At 39.3% G+C, this 16634-nt stretch overlaps 1 protein-coding gene across 9 annotated transcripts in view; it reads left to right on the top strand.

Moving 5' to 3' along the window:
* LOC144299352 (uncharacterized) overlaps positions 1-16634 on the top strand; it is a 145737-nt gene that overhangs the window by 96072 nt on the left and 33031 nt on the right. For all 9 annotated transcript variants that reach the window (XR_013366092.1, XR_013366098.1, XR_013366089.1 and 6 more), the window contains one exon: positions 4596-4703. The gene's annotated coding sequence lies outside the window, so the exon portion shown is untranslated. The remainder of the gene's footprint in view (positions 1-4595; positions 4704-16634) is intronic.

Raw genomic sequence — 16634 nt, 5'->3', positions numbered from 1 at the left:
CTTCTCTCTCTGCCTCTGCCCCTCCCCCTGCTTATGGCTTCTCTCTCTTAAATGAATAAATGAAATCTTTAAAAAAATTTTTCAAAGGTGCAAAATAGTTTATATTTCCTTGTTACATTTTACTGTATGTAGGCTCTGTAGTGATGTTCCCTTTTAAATACAGGATATTGGATTTGGGTCCTTTTTTTTTTATTCTATATCAAACTTGCTAGAGAGTATAAATTTCAAAATTCATCTAAAGTAAAAATATTTTGGTTTTATTTTTATTGTATTTCTATGTAATTAATAGATAATTATATTTATTATCTTTTTTCTCACATCTTTGGCTTTTGTTAACTCTTTGTTGTTGTTAACTCTTTTTAATGTATCTTGAGATTGGTTATGCAAATACTTGATTTTTAGATGTATTTTTTCTAACATGTGAATTTAATGTCATAAATGTTTCTTTAGGGGCACCTGAGTGGCTCAGTCAGTTAAGTGTCTGACTCTTGACTTTAGCTCAGATCATGAACTCAGGTTGTAAGGTTGACTCTGCATCAGATTCTGCACCAGGCATGGAGCCTGCTCAAGATTCTCTCCCTTTCCCTCTGCTCTTCCCACCCGCACTCACCCATGCCTTCTCTCTCTCTCAAGAAATAAAATAATAAAATATATAAAATAAAATAAAAGTTTTTCTAAGCTTTAAATTCTCCTTACATGTTTAATATGTAATATTTTATCATATTTATTTTTTTAATTTATGACTTCTTCCTGACCCATTGCCTGTTTAGAGGTATATTGCTTAGTTTTTAAACATTTGAATCATTTCCAATTTGATATGTCATTGATTTATATCTTAGTTGCACAATGATAAGAAAGTAGTTTAGGTGATTTCAGGTTTTGAAAATTTCTTGAAATACATCCTTGGTATTTTAATTGCTTTGTAATAGCTCCTTGTTCACTTCAAAAAAATATTTAATTCAAGATTGAGCTATGTGATATAGACAGCTGGAGAGAGCATCATCCTGATCCTTGTGACAACAGCCCACACAAATATGAAGCTGGTTTTGAGAAGAGACTGGTGCACATAGGAACATACAGCATGTAAACTAGCCTTACCTTAGGAAGGTCAGGCTGGGGTGCTCAGGGAATGGGTAAAATGATGGTGTGAGAGTGGGAAGCACCAGCATGGGGACCAGAGAACTTGGAAAAGCCTGCTCCCTCTGCTACAGTTCATGTATCCATGAACTCAGCAACAGTGTCCACAGAAATGACTGCAGAGAGTTTTAAAAAAGTGCCCCAGTGATGCTGAACCTGACAAAAGAGAACAGCAGCCTGTGTGGGAGGGACATGAAATCCCATCTGGACCTGTATCCTATCCCTTATCTCCACTGCAGAACAAAAGACTTTACTCTCTGGGAGGAAGTGCAAGAACAAATACTGCTGCTCTTCCAGCACTGGCAGTATCCCACTCCCACCTCACTCACCACATTACCCATGGAAGAGGAACAGGAATAGGATTTTTTTCCAAAATCATCATTGACTGAGTGGAGGAGGCCACACCATGAGACCCATGGGCACAGAGACTGCCTGAGACTGAGGCTTACCCTACTGGACATTGGGTGCTGCTCCCATTAACCCTCCCTCTCCCAGTCCGGGGGATGCTGGTGGGGGAGGTACAACAGGCCTATCTGTGCAAACAGGGCTTGTCTGATGTGCAATGCAAAGGAACACCTAAGGAGGACGATAGAGCAGGCATGGAGGAAACTGTCCGGCAAACCTATAGTTACCTGAGAAACCAAGGATTGCTACAGGAACTTGAAGTCTGAGCACCAAAGGTAACCATAGCAACGTGGTCCCACTTCTAACTGGATGAACTCAGGTAATTCCCACTCCCACATCCAAGCCTGGAGATCATCCAGCAGTAGGGAAGATGCACCTGTTGCAGGCATGAAAGCTATGGACTGACAGTAGTAGAGATGAAACGCAACCTTGCCAGGCTCTTCTGTAATCTCAGTCTAGCCAAGAAAGGAATCAGAAACTTGAAGGCGAGTCAATAAAAATGGCCCAAACTAAAATACAAAATGAAAAATGCATGAGGGGAAAAAACAACAACAAGTCAGCATTCGAGATCTGTAGAAATATCTGCAGAAACCTACAACTAATCAGAATTCCCAAAAAGAGAGTGATTATAAGGTGGAAGGAATACTTGAAGATATAATGATGGGTAATTTTCTAAAATTGATGTCAGAGAGCAAACCACAGATCCCAAAACTTCAACAAATGGAATTTCCTTTAAAGGTCCTATCATATTCAAACTGCCTGAAGAGCAAAGACAAAGAGAAAATTTGTTAATCATGTTTCAGTTTTCCTATCTCGTCACTATTTCTGCTTGTTCCATATTTCACAGAGATTTATGAAATGTTTCAGAACGCTTTCTTTTTTATTTTTTTTTTTAATTTTTAAAATGTATTTTATGCCATGCTATTCTATGCATTAGGAATTTAAAATTACTATCTATTCCTCATGGACTGTCCTTTTTATATTTATCTTAGACTATAAACTATACTTCTGAATCTATTTTGGTGATTTTTGTCTTAAAGTCTACTCTAATATCACTAATTTACATGAGTATCCCTTGCTCAGTATCTGTAGAGAATACCTTTTTTCAATCCTTAATTTTGAAGTCTGTGTTTTCATATTTAAAGTTTGATTCCTGTATCATAGTGGTTTTTTTGTTTGTTTGTTTGTTTTTGTTTGTTTGGCCTGAAAATCTTTGTCTTTTAAGTGGTATAAAAATCTTTTATAATTTATTGTAATTTCTGATATACTCAGATTAAAATCCACTATTTAATTTTTTTCTCTGTTTTTCACCTTTTCTGTGTTTCTTTTTACCTCCTTTTGGATTAATCAATTATTTTAATATTATTCAATTCTCACATTAATTTGTCACATATTTTTTAAACTAGTGTTTCCTCTAAGGTTAAAAACAAATAAATTTAACCTATTAAATCTGCTATAAATCAATACTTTTACTATATCTCAGATGATGAAAGGATTTTACAATATTTTAAGTGCATTTGGTACTACTCCATCTATATGCCATTGTTGTCTTATATTTAAATTCTACATGTATTTGGGCAGCCCTGGTGGCTCAGTGGTTTAGCACTGCCTTCACCCCGGGCTGTGATCCTGGAGACCCGAGATCGAGACATCAGCTCCCTGCATGGAGCTTGCTTCTCCCTCTGCCTGTGTCTCTGCCTCTCTCTCTCTCTTTCTGTGTCTCTCATGAATAAATAAATAAAATCTTAAGAAATAAATTCTACATATATTTGAAATCTTACAAGACCTTATCAGTATTTTGTGTAGTCAGTATGACTTGGATATACCTATGTATTTATCTATTCTTCTTTTCTTCATTAATTTATGTATTTCTGTCTTTCTGTCTAGTATTATTTTTATAATACTGAACAATTCCATTTAACACTTTTCTTAGTGGAGGTCCACTGTCATGAAGTTGCTCAGTGCATGTCCTCCTGAATATACATTCCAGTATTACCAAAGCATTTATAATATTTTTTAAAAAATATCACTAAAAGAAACTCTGACTTTAGATTTTTTCCTTAATTTTACATCTATTATTGAGATCAATGAATGATGCTGAGTATGAACTATTAATATCATCCTTTCTTTTCTCAGCCAAGGAGTCTATGAATTATTTTTTTGAATATCAGGAACAGTTCATTGGAAAGAGACAACAGAGTGTTGTCATCAGCTCCTGAGGAAGAGACCAAAGAGATAACACATTTAGTGTTTGTCTGAAATAGAATCCCACTCTAAAGTTATGTTCGTTTTTATTTCAGCCCGTTAAAGATGTCCCCTTATTATCTGTCTTGCATGGTTAGTGAGGGGATATACTGTAATAATATCTTTTTCTTTTTGCCTTTTGTTTTCTGCAGTTTGAACATAATAAGCCTGTGTACGGATTCAGAAGATATGGAACATTTTATGCGTGTGTGTATTTGTTTGTAGTAATTTCAAGGTCTCTTTAGAATGTGGAGAAGTTGTGTTTGGTGGGTTTGAGTGCTTTTGGTGAACATCCTTTTTACTTCTGCTATCTTACATAAAAAAACACAATATATATTCTTTTTTAATTAATATATTTAGAAGATTTTTATGACTTCTTACATAAAAGACCTTCATTAAGAAATATTCTTGGGCAGCCCGGGTGGCTCAGTGGTTTAGCACCGCCTTCAGCCCAGGGCGTGACCCTGGAGATCCAGAATTGAGTCCCACATCGACTCCCTGCATGGAGACTGTTTCTCTTTCTGCCTGTGTCTCTTTCTCTGTCTCTGTCTCTGTCTCTGTCTCTGTCTCTCTCTCTCTCTCTCATGAATAAATAAATAAAATCTTTAAAAAATATAAATATTCTCATATTATTTTATTTTGTGGGTATTGCTGAGGGCTTTCAACATCTGCAGCAGCTGCCAGTATTGACTGCACGCTGGGCTTGCTGTTAACAGGTCAAATCTTGAAGTTTCTATATGGGGTATTTTTTAGTAGTCTCACTGTTGAAATAAGACTGATGCATGTATGGGTTTGGTATTTTTCCACAGGCCACACAGCCAGTAAAGGGTGCGGCAAGATTCAAATCCAAAGTCCATGTCACTGCAGAGTCCTTGCCGTCCGTCAAACATGTTGGCTATGAACATCAGTTGGTTTGAGTAAGTATTATATATCGTTGTGGATTGTAGAATCTTATTCAGTTTCCTTTTGGGAAAGCACATACCATTAACTCAGAGCTTTCCTGGAAAACCTCCACAAAAGAATACATCCTGTGTCATTTGTGGCACAAAACTAAGAGAGCTAAATTCCGAGACTTCTAATTTTTTATTAATTTATTTTTTTCTAATGCCTGTCACAGTGGAAGAAGAAATTGCCTAACATATGCTGGTTGGGATTTTCTTTTTTTAAAATTTTTAAAATTTTTATTTATTTATGATAGTCACAGAGAGAGAGAGAGAGGCTCAGAGACACAGGCAGAGGGAGAAGCAGGCTCCATGCAGCGGGAGCCTGACGTGGGATTCGATCCTGGGTCTCCAGGATCGCGCCCTGGGCCAAAGGCAGGCACCAAACCACTGCGCCACCCAGGGATTCCTGGTTGGGATTTTCTGATGGAAAACCTAGGGCCTGTACAACAACTCATTCTGCTCGATGCAAAATAAAGATTATATGGTGCACATAGTTTTGTTACACTTGCTATGAAATTTTCAATAATAATAGCATGACCTTGGAGGCATTATGATTGGAATACTACACATCTTTATTGTCCAAACAGGCTTCTGTTACAAAATGAAACTTGCAGGAGGACACAGCGAGTCTTGTATAATTGGTTGTTTTGAATGAAGCCAGAGATGTAACTTAACAAAAATCTTCTATATTTTCATTACATTTGGTTCTGGAATGTTTTTGTGTGGGTAGAGACAATCTGGTGGGAGAGAGTCTGTTTTATAAGCTCCATGCTAGTGCTTTATGTGTGGGAGCACAGTGTGGTGATGGGAGTTAGAACAGAAGAGAGATTCTGGGGGCTGCAGAACCCGATCCAGGTGAGAGCGGCAAAATGAGTGTATATGTTGGAATAATCGACACCATTATGACAAAACTCACAAGGTCACCATATTGTAAAATTCTAAACCAAACTGAAAGAGTCCTAAGAAGGATGGGAACCGTGGTGGTTATTTTTATGTGCCAGCTTGCTGGACCACAGGGTCCAGATATTTCATAAACAGTTACTCTGTGTTATGGGTTCAGGGTGTCTTGGAATGAGATGAATGCTTGAATATTTTACTCAGTAGACTGAGTGAAGTAGATTGCCTTCCTAACGTGGGTGAGCCTCATCCAAGCAGTTGAAGGCCTGGATTGGATGGATACAAAGGCTGCCCCCTCCCTGTGAGAGGGAACTCCTCCTATCCATTCTCAAGCTAGACATTAGTTTTATTCCTGTCACCAGATCCAAACTGAAACACCAGTTCTCTCTGGGTCTCGAGGCTGCTGGTTGTCCCAGTTCCCGGGCCTCCAGACTCAGACTAGACTACACAATTGGCACTCCCGGGTATTAGCTTACCGGCAAACGAGTTAAGTCTACAATTATTATCTACTTATTAAATCTGCTATAAATCAATACTTTTACTATATCTCAGATGTAGGTCCTGGATTTGCCTCCTTACCATGTGATCCAGTTCCTTACCATACATCTCCCTCTTTCTATAGATATATAGAGATGCAGATAGATCTAGAAACATATGGATACAGATGCCCTGCTCTGTCATTTGTTTCTCTGCAGAACCATCATATAATAACTGTGTTAAAGAAAAAAGGTTGAGGGCACCTTCTGTGGAATTTAACCAGATATTTGAAGAACACTTGGAAAGAAAAAACAAAACAAAACCCCCCAACCAGGGCTTTGCCAATGTTGCCATTACTCTCATAGGCCAGCATTGTAAATATAATTGTAGACTTAACTCGTTGTTCAAGAATAGAGTCTTTGATTTTCAACTGTTTTTATGACCATTTATTTATATACATTTAATTTAATCAGATACATTTTTGGCCTGTATGTATGTGTGTGTATATATATTATTTCTTAAAACTCCGTGCATGGATTACTCCCTGACATGAAGTACTTCGCCTGATCATTTTGTTCCCTGCCCCCATGTGATCCTTTAGAGAAGTCACAACAGAAGACTGCTATCAATAAAAAAGGGATTGGTGTCATAGGCCATAATCACACAGAAGGACCGCCTGCTGCCAGGGCCTGTGGAGGGTACCCCAAAGGGTCAACCGGTCTTTCCTGAGGTGTCACACCTGCTGTGCATAGGCTGAGGCCCCTGTGGGCTCCTGGCACAGCTCACGCTGACTCAGGACAGAGGGCTGACGGTCCTATCTTAAACTCCTTTGGGTTCCCCCCCACCTGCTTTCGGGACTCCCCAGGGAATTATACTGTGTAGAGAGACTGCAGTTCATTTTTGGAGATAGTTATTGCATAAGGTGTATTTACCTTCCTGGGTTACTATTGATTTCACTAGACAGGTAGGACCATGGGTCCCACACAAGGGCAGGAGGGATGCAGGTTGGCATCCCTTGGTCAGGATGATGGTCATGCTGTGCTCGCAAGACCAAATAAGACAAATCTTATGTCCTGCCTACAATGTGGGTGCCTTGTGGGCTGGCCACAGGTCCTCCCCAGGTTCCTCATTCTGAGAAGGCAGACAAGATGTCCAAGTTGCCCACACAGAGCAAAGGGAAGCCTGTGTCCTGACTCCTAAAACCTCTGCCCAGAAGGAGCGGTTGGCCCTTTCTGCTCATGGTCCTTTGGTGGAACAGGAACGTGTGGCTGCAACACATAACTTGAATCAGGACCAGGAGACTGTGTGTTCACAAGAACTTCCCAGTGACTCCTGATACGTATGTATCAGTGCAGGACTGGGGACGTCTTTCCTGAGGATTGGTGACTTTGAGTGGTGACAGATCGTCCATTTCTTCATGGCCGTAAGTGCACGTGTAGCCACCTGATTAGAGGAGAATCTGGAGTCTCTGCCAGTCACTGGCAATGGCCATTCTAGGCACCAATGTCTTCAGTAGAGTTCCCTTTGGACTTACCTGGTTTTGATGTTGACGTTTAAAACATGTGAAGGGAATCCTCTGATATGGGATTTGAATGATAAGGATACACCAACTGTGGCACCGAGAGTCTCCAAAGAGATGGTTGAATGGTTTGCTGAGCCAGTGCCAATCGTGGAGGATGCATGAAGATGAATCCAGCCAGCAGCCTCCTCCTGTTTCATCTCAAATCACAGAGAAACCCTCAGTGAGGAGTGGCCGACACCCCTCAGCCTCCTCATTCTCCTGACTCTCCATTCTGGAGGTTGCTTCTTTATGCAGCTTTGCGTTTACATACTGTACTGCTGATGTTCTAGAAGGGGATCGTGTTGGTCCAATACTCATGTCTCCAGCTGCACACCTCACTGGACGTGTGAGCAACATGGGGTTGGGACTTGCCTGCATGGCCCATTGATGAGAATGTCAACTTCCTCTCACCCTGTGTGCTCGACGTGCCCGCTGCTGCTTCCTCTCTACTTCCTCTGCCTGCCTGTCACCCCCATTCCTTCCACCATGTTTCCTCTATATTTCCTGACCTTTACTTTACTGGAAGACAGTAGTTTTCATATTGTGAACATGATCTAGAAACAAACAAAAACAATCACTTCCCTTCCATTGCTTGAAAATCTTTGACTTTGGGACAATGGCCAGATTGCAACATGCAATACGTTGCCTGAATGCAAACATTTTAGGTCTTTTTTAAAAAATAGTTTACTGACTGCTGTGGGTAAGCTGCATGTGTTCCCAAGCTAATGCTATTGGTTTAGTAAAAATACCATTTCATCTAGTTCACGAGCTGCAGACAACATGGGCACCAGAACTTTCCACGGTATGTAAGCCATGTAAGCTCCCAGTCCTAGAGAATTTTGGAATGCATTTTTGGAGAATCCTAGAAACAACATTTTCATAAAGTTGTTCAAGATATTACCATGAAAGCACTGTGTTCCCACTGTGAGTGTTACCCCGGGGTTGACCCAGTCCCCCAGTGTCTCGTGAAGAAACAAAGGCAGAAGTAGCAAACCGCAGAACCAAAATTGGGGGTTACAGGAGAGGTGTCCCTCACTGTGGTGTAGCAGCTGTGAGGCACAAGTGCACTACTTGACCTCACTGACCCCCTAGTGTCCACATTGGAGAAAGGAGGAATGTCTTACAGCCGAAATATTGAGTTAGCTAATACATGTAAATATTCAGCACATTCCTTGGCACATATTAAATGTTCAATCAGTGTTGACTGTTTTTGTTGTCTGATTTTTTTCCCTTTGTCCTCATCTTTCTAGGCCTTTTGGCCAAATCTTACACTAATATACATTCAGTAAATTATAAGAGAAAACTGCTGTAAATGGTTTATTTTGTTTTGTCTCCTATTTGTGTCTTTTTCCAGGAGCCTCCATCAGTGGCTCTATCAGGACTTGGTGAATGTTCACCAAGAATTAGCTTTATCATTTTTATTATTATTTACACTGGGGAAAAAGTGCAGAGAGCCAAAGCCCACGGTAGGTGTAGCTCAGAACAAGAACCTGGTGTTGGCCCTGCTCTGTGCTAGGACTGGTCTCTTAAGATGTGGGTGGGATAATGGATGAAGGGGAACTCAGCTCCAAAGTACTTACCAGACCATAGAGACCCTTATAAAGAGCCAGAGGCCATTCGGTCAAGCTGTCTATGTGGTAGGTAAGCAGTCGCTTGTTGAAAAGTAGTTCCTCAACTTTGGGAGGTTTCGCGATCCCAGGGTCACTTAGGTGACGGTGTAGGGCCTATGGGCACAAGTTTCTTTCACCAGGGCTTTCCATGTCTTATCTAATTTAAAATTTTCAATAATGACTGTGAGCTTGTGATTTTGGAAGAGTGCCAGCTTCTGTGGAAAATAGTTACGGGGACTCTAGTAGTGACAGAAAATCTATATTTTTCTTTGCTACGTGAGATGGCTGATATATCAAAATGAAAAGACCAGTGTGGAAGCTGTTATCAATCAGCACGTGGCCATTGCGGCCTTGTTTCTCCATCGGCAAAAATGACCAGCTAGGAGCCAGGCTGGCTCTAGGGCATGACATTAACTGGGGAAACACAGTGACCTCACATCAGCTGTACCTTCCTACGGTAGTGGGTGGAAAACAGGCTGTACTCATGTGTTTTGGGTAGAAGGAGTATTTATGCTTATTCTCGGAGAGTTTATGTTTTGAATCAAATGCAATATTTTAGGACTCATATTTAATCAATTGCTTCCAAATTGTATGCAAGATTTTTTTAAGGTTGTGCTGTGGTTAGGGAAGACACATATGTCATATTTTGCTACAATAGGAGGGATCTAAATGTCTTACAGTCTAGAGAGTTCCTTTGACTTAGAGATAAAGAAATTGAGATACAGAGAATTTCAGTGAGATGCCTCAACTAGGATCAGAGGCATGAGATAATTTGGAGATGTGATGTTTGAGTCACTGAGCATTTACTTGAAAACTGATAATGATAACTGCAGTACTTAATTTGTTCACTTTGAGGGTGTTTTTGTTTTTGTTTTAGAGAGAAAGAGAGCATGTGCATGCATGTGAGCGGGGGAGGTGCAGAGGGAGAGAGAATCTCAAGCAGACTCACACACAGAGCATGGAGCCCCATGTAGGGCTTGGCTTTATGACCCTGAGATTGTGACCTGAGCTGGATCATGATCCACAATCAGCCGCTTACCTGACTGAGCCACCAGGTTCCTCCTGAATTTTTGTTTTCAGACAGTTATTAGGAATCTGGAATACATTCAGCAAGAGTTGTGACATAAAGTGATTTGTTTCTTGGCTTCTAATTCAAGCTTCCTTGTCATTCGGGAACACTAGTCACATCAGGGAAGAATGGGGCTAAATCACTGCTGTACTACAACACAGAACAAAGCCCCACAAAGTTAAATAGTTTGATTTTCATGAGCACTGGAATAGAAGAAGAAACAGGCTTCATGAGGATGATGGCGATGCTTTCAGGCAAGTTCTGGAATGCAGCGGCTCCCTTTCTCTGGGTGAGCTGCTGCTCTGCTCCCTGTAGCCACCATCAGAGGCACAGACTGAACAGAGATGGAAACAGAATGAAGACCTGGAGTTGTTCTTTCTAGAGGAAATCACTAAGATTTCTAGAACAAAGGAAGATGATTGAAAGGAGGTGTGTGCATTTGTGGAAAATTGCTGGAAACAGTTGAGTTAGCCACGAAAGACTCAGCAGGAATAAAGGGCCTGGGACTGGAGAAATGTCTACTGGCCCTGACCATCAGAAAACACGGGTGCTGATGTCAGGACTCTGTGCAGGGGCAGGGGAGAGGGGGCGATGCATGGGCTGCCAGCAGCTTGTGCATGCAGGGATTTTTCCTCACGCAAGGAGGGTCTGTGTAGGAGCTTAGATGTGTTGCTTCTACATTAGGGCACCATTGATTGATTTCTTTGCAAAGAAAGGATGTGACGACTAAAACAGTTTGAAAGCCACTGATCTGTGACCTGCCCAAGATCGAATCGTCCCTGGCCACAGAACTGGAAATCAAGTTAACTCAAAGTAGGTTTTACCCTATTGTCTTAGGTTTCCTTTTATCAGATATATTTTATTTTAAAATAAGTTGGAAAACAGACTGACATTATGAAAAAAGTACTAAATTTTGATTCGGACTGCGGGTTCATTTTTAACTTTTAGTATTTCCTCACTGTGAGGTGTGGTGCAAAGTAGGTGTAACCATAATTTCTCCACCTGCAATGGGTGTATCTAATTTTTAAGAATGCCAGCCTTGCACGTTTAGTTTGAGTGACAAATGGAGCATAGACATGAGATGCTTAGTACAGTGCTTGTGCTCTGTGGGTGTATGGTAATACATGGCTGTTATGATCATCTGCCCTTCACATCCACCCCCGGTGTACTATCTGAGGACCTCCAGTACTCTCAGGTCTACAGGAGGTTTTGTGAATTGTGTGTTTGCATGGTGCAGTTTTGCACAGATGGAAGACAAATGCCTCTCAAGAAAGATTATCCCAACACCGAATTCCGGAACCTGACTCTCATCTAGTACCATAGACATTATCCCATAGACCTATCTCAGGAAATAATTTTCCTTTAAAAAATTTCAAAGAGGAGTTTTCTGAAGGTCAGGTTTGAGATGAACTTGGGTATATTTGATGAACCTTCCTTGAACCAGCTAACTAAAAGAATGTATGAACAAAGGAACATAAAATGCAATATAAGAAATTTTGTAATTATTTTCAGTGATTTCTTTGCTCGGATAGAATATTAGATGGCAAGAATCTCTAGGCACTAAGAGGGAAACCGAGCAGGAACGTTGAATACTTCTAGTATTCTTGTTTACAGGGATGCTTTTATGCACTCATTCTAGCCATTTCATTGATCCGTCATTAATATACTCAACAAATGTTTATTGTTGCACGTGTGTGTGTGTGTTGTGATGGAAGTTATGTTCTAAGGTCCAGTATATAAAAATGAATGAATAAAAAAAGAAACTATTATACACATGCTATGTGTAAATTCAAAAGAGGTGAGCAGTCATGTGTAGGTGCTGTTTTAATTGGGTGATGTCACAAGACTTGTTTGCAGAGCAGAGTTCTATTAATCAGTACAGTTTAATTCCTGTGGAAAATAAACTCAAATATCAACAAAGATTCTTTTCTTGCTCATGTCACAATCCAGTAGCTCCATCATCTGATGCCAAAGCCAATGCTACATATTTTGTATTTTTAATATGACAACATCCCATTTCCAGGTGCCAACTACATCAGTTATGGCTCACATAAAAAGAACTACTGTGGATATTATGGGGTAGAAATTTATTAGAGGAATAGGAAATCACACAGCTGTGGGATGAACTGTGGAAATAAAGGTTCAAACTAGTGAGTTGGAGGTTGAGACTATCATTCAGCAGTTTTCCTGAAGCTGTCGGAGGGCACCAGTGAAGGAGGGCTGCCTTTGCCCTGATGCTGCCCTGTGCTCAGTTTTGGCCAACAGGACCAGCAGGTGGGACAAAATCTGGAAGCTGAGCGGAGAAGAACATGTAGCTGCTGCTGGCTGGGCAATTCTGAATCTAACATAATGACCTTAAAACACTAGTGACTGCTGCTTGAATTCTCTATTCCAAATTCTGAGCAAGTGTATCTTTTTGCTAAATCAAACCAGAAAGGATACAGGAAAGAGGATTCTGGGAAACAGTGTCCTCTTATCCAGATTGACAGAGTATAAAACCACCATAACTATGGCCAGTTCTGAGATAATGATAAATTGAAGTGGCTCCAGAACACATTGACTGAGGTAGAGACAGAATCTTGGAATAATGTCTTTTGAGAAGATACTGAAAGTATGGCAAAAATGAATGTTGGCTTTGGAAGACCTGAGAATTTTACATTTCAAGAGAAAGATTTTACTACTGTCTTACTGATTCAAGTTGTATAAAAATATGTGACCAAGTGTGCAATTCCTATAGCATGCCTGGCAGTCGTTGAAGGTCTTACAAAAAGAAATCCTGAAGTGGAAATCTCATTGGCTTTACATTAAATATGATGTATAAACAGAGCACAAAGTAAATACAACTGTACTGTTGGAAGATTCTCCTATTTGACATTGAGTACTATCAGATTGACCCTGAGTAGATAGTCATAAGTTAGAGATGCATATTTTAGCTCAGGGGAAACCACTAAATATAATAATGTGAGAAAGGTGTGGCTAAAAAACAATGCATGATTGAATAGGATATAAAATATATTTAATTAACTCAAAACAAGGCAGAAAAGCTGAAATAAAGGAATGAAAAAAATCCCCAAGAGGTAGGTATATAATAAAAAATGTCCAATCTAAATAAAAATTGCTAACATTTACATTATATATAAATAACCAAATATTATAATCAAAACATCCTAGGAATCTGGTTATTAAAGTAGAACTACAATTTGTTAATGAGAAGCATGCCTTAAGTAAGACAAAGATAGACTGAAAGTAAAAGGAGAAGAAAAGATATTTAATTCATGACCAAAAAATCAGGAATAACTTTCATTTTCAGATAAAACAGACTTTAATAATGAAATTTAATAAAAAATAGGAGCTTGATAAAAATAAGGGATAAATGAAGCAAGAACTCTTTTTTTCAAAATTTTATTTATTTATTTCTGAGAGAGACAGGCAGAGATATAGGCAGAGGGAGAAGCAGGCTCCATGCAGGGAGCCCAACGGGGGACTCAATTCCGGGTCTCCAGGATCACGCCCTGAGCGGAAGGCAGGTGCCAAACCACTGAGCCACACAGGCTGCCCGAGAACTCTTAATTATAAATATGTATACAACTAACTTCAGTGCATGAAAATATTTGAAGAAATACTAAAACACAAAATCTTTTAAATCTGAGTTTGAAATTTTAATATCTTTCCTTCAGAAATTGATGGAAGTATTAAAAAATTCAGGAAGAATGTAGAAGATATCAAAGACACTATATAACCAATTGACCTAAATGACAATGTAGTGCATTATCCTTAATATGGAAAATACAGATTCTTTTCAAGGAACCTTGGTAAGTTTACTATTATGTACAGTTGGATGGACCATAAAACAAGTCTTAATCTATTTCAAAAGACTGAAATTTATTAATAGTTTTTCTGAACACAAAAAAAATAGAAACTAAAATATAAGATTCTAGGAAAGACATAGGCATGAGAAAGTTAAATAATATGTTTGAAACTTCTGATTCAAAGAATAAATCATGGAAGAAATGAAATAATATTTCAAAGTGAGTGACAGCAAAATATAACATTTCAAAAATTTGAATATATAACAAGATCAGTTTTATATATTTAATGTTATTTTTATAAATGCTAACAGTGACTGAAGTTTTTCTTGAGAAAGTAGAAGATAAGCATATTAAACCAAAATAAGCAGAAAAAATAATTAAAACATAAGAGCAGAAATCCATGAAGTAGAAAAGAGACAAAGGAAAGAGAAAAATATCAGGGTCAGAATTTGGTTCTTTGGAAAACTAATAAAATTTATATAATTAGTGAAATTGATCACCAGAAAGAAAAAGCAACAAAATTGCCAATATCATAAATGAAAGATGGGATATTACTGTAGACTCTGCCTATATTCATTTTTTTTTTTATTGGTGTTCAATTTACTAACATACAGAATAACACCCAGTGCCCGTCACCCATTCACTCCCACCCCCCACCCTCCTCCCCTTCTACCACCCCTAGTTCGTTTCCCAGAGTTAGCAGTCTTTACGTTCTGTCTCCCTTTCTGATATTTCCCACCCATTTCTTCTCCCTTCCCTTATTTTCCCTTTCACTATTATTTATATTCCCCAAATGAATGAGAACATAAAATGTTTGTCCTTCTCCGACTGACTTACTTCACTCAGCATAATACCCTCCAGTTCCATCCACGTTGAAGCAAATGGTGGGTATTTGTCATTTCTAATGGCTGAGTAATATTCCATTGTATACATAAACCACATCTTCTTTATCCATTCATCTTTCGTTGGACACCGAGGCTCCTTCCACAGTTTGGCTATCGTGGCCATTGCTGCTAGAAACATCGGGGTGCAGGTGTCCCGGCGTTTCATTGCATTTGTATCTTTGGGGTAAATCCCCAACAGTGCAATTGCTGGGTCGTAGGGCAGGTCTATTTTTAACTGTTTGAGGAACCTCCACACAGTTTTCCAGAGTGGCTGCACCAGTTCACATTCCCACCAACAGTGTAAGAGGGTTCCCTTTTCTCCGCATCCTCTCCAACATTTGTTGTTTCCTGCCTTGTTAATTTTCCCCATTCTCACTGGTGTGAGGTGGTATCTCATTGTAGTTTTGATTTGTATTTCCCTGATGGCAAGTGATGCAGAGCATTTTCTCATATGCATGTTGGCCATGTCTATGTCTTCCTCTGTGAGATTTCTGTTCATGTCTTTTGCCCATTTCATGATTGGATTGTTTGTTTCTTTGGTGTTGAGTTTAATAAGTTCTTTATAGATCTTGGAAACTAGCCCTTTATCTGATATGTCATTTGCAAATATCTTCTCCCATTCTGTAGGTTGTCTTTGAGTTTTGTTGACTGTATCCTTTGCTGTGCAAAAGCTTCTTATCTTGATGAAGTCCCAATAGTTCATTTTTGCTTTTGTTTCTTTTGCCTTCGTGGATGTATCTTGCAAGAAGTTACTGTGGCCGAGTTCAAAAAGGGTGTTGCCTGTGTTCTTCTCTAGGATTTTGATGGAATCTTGTCTCACATTTAGATCTTTCATCCATTTTGAGTTTATCTTTGTGTATGGTGAAAGAGAGTGGTCTAGTTTCATTCTTCTGCATGTGGATGTCCAATTTTCCCAGCACCATTTATTGAAGAGACTGTCTTTCTTCCAATGGATAGTCTTTCCTCCTTTATCGAATATTAGTTGCCCATAAAGTTCAGGGTCCACTTCTGGATTCTCTATTCTGTTCCACTGATCTATGTGTCTGTTTTTGTGCCAGTACCACACTGTCTTGATGACCACAGCTTTGTAGTACAACCTGAAATCTGGCATTGTGATGCCCCCAGATATGGTTTTCTTTTTTAAAATTCCCCTGGCTATTCGGGGTCTTTTCTGATTCCACACAAATCTTAAAATAATTTGTTCTAACTCTCTGAAGAAAGTCCATGGTATTTTGATAGGGATTGCATTAAACGTGTATATTGCCCTGGGTAACATTGACATTTTCACAATATTAATTCTGCCAATCCATGAGCATGGAATATTTTTCCATCTCTTTGTGTCTTCCTCAATTTCTTTCAGAAGTGTTCTATAGTTTTGAGGGTATAGATCCTTTACATCTTTGGTGAGGTTTATTCCTAGGTATCTTATGCTTTTGGGTGCAATTGTAAATGGGATTGACTCCTTAATTTCTCTTTCTTCAGTCTCATTGTTTGTGTATAGAAATGCCACTGACTTCTGGGCATTGATTTTGTATCCTGCCACGCTACCGAATTGCTGTATGAGTTCTAGCAATCTTGGGGTGGAGACTTTTGGGTT

This window comes from Canis aureus, chromosome 27 (genome assembly GCF_053574225.1).
Source record: "Canis aureus isolate CA01 chromosome 27, VMU_Caureus_v.1.0, whole genome shotgun sequence".
Classification (NCBI taxonomy): Eukaryota; Metazoa; Chordata; class Mammalia; order Carnivora; family Canidae; genus Canis; species Canis aureus.
Note: the sequence above shows the minus strand (reverse complement) of the source record. Positions and strands in the feature narration are given on the sequence as shown.